This window comes from Anneissia japonica, unplaced genomic scaffold (genome assembly GCF_011630105.1).
Source record: "Anneissia japonica isolate Jap-2015-1 unplaced genomic scaffold, ASM1163010v1 scaffold288030_len866700_cov218, whole genome shotgun sequence".
Lineage (NCBI taxonomy): Eukaryota > Metazoa > Echinodermata > Crinoidea > Comatulida > Comatulidae > Anneissia > Anneissia japonica.
Genome location: NW_022728334.1, coordinates 84221 through 85222, shown reverse-complemented (window position 1 = coordinate 85222; position 1002 = coordinate 84221).

Sequence of the window (1002 nt, the reverse complement as noted above, 5' to 3'; positions counted from 1 at the left end):
TATATTCTTACCTCAGCCCCTCCTGACGTTTATTGTAAAAGTTATGGATTTTATGTTCCATCAATGAACAAGTCTCTCATAATTATTAAAGATGCACTGTCTATCATGATCTAAAAAAATGAAACATTTGACAGTTCATATTTGAATTGCTTAACTTGTATGTTTTGGTTAAACTTACAATTAAAAATTGAATGTGACAAAATTCCCCGTCAATTAACTGACTTCAAATACCTTTGCCGTATTTTAATTGACCGTACGCATTCACAGTTTAATTTCTATGCGCAAGTCCTCCATCAGATTGTTCACCTTTTCTTTTCTGATGTTCGTTTGGTGGAAGGTTCGCTTTGCCGAATTTTCGTGTTCAATAAGTTTTACGTTTTGCGAAGCGAAATAAGGCGCAGCCAATTCGCCTTAAAAGAGATTTACTGAAGCGTGTGCCGTTAGCATTATGTTTATTGTTTCGTTAAATTCTATAATAATATTTTAATTGGATCAAGTGCTCGTTCACTAGAGAGAAAGCGGTGCGTCGGGATACGGCTTAACGTCCAATCCAACGAATGATAAAATTATGGGTGTTGTCTCTGAAAGAGGTTCACTTAAGCACCTCTAGTTACCCTTTTGACCCAAATTGAGTATTTGTTATTCCATGCATTCAGTGGAATTTAGTAATAAACAATAATAATATTACGGCATTGTTCACCTGATCAAATGCTGGTGTCAGCGAAGGCATGTACTAAAAAAGTGGTATTGTATAAATAAGAATCGCTCTCGTCTTAGTCATCTTTCCATTCGTTAAGTTTGCAACAAAAGGCAATTGTCCTTACATTTATATGCAAACTGCGTTTGCTACTTCTCATACTCATTGTATTAAATTAACAATAGGCTTATCCATGCCTGATTTTCAATCTATTGTGTTTCGCTAGTCATTTGACAAACGGCAACCATTTTGAGAATCCGTTGGCTTGGTTGACAGACAGAGACCTCCGTTCCTGTCACAATTTT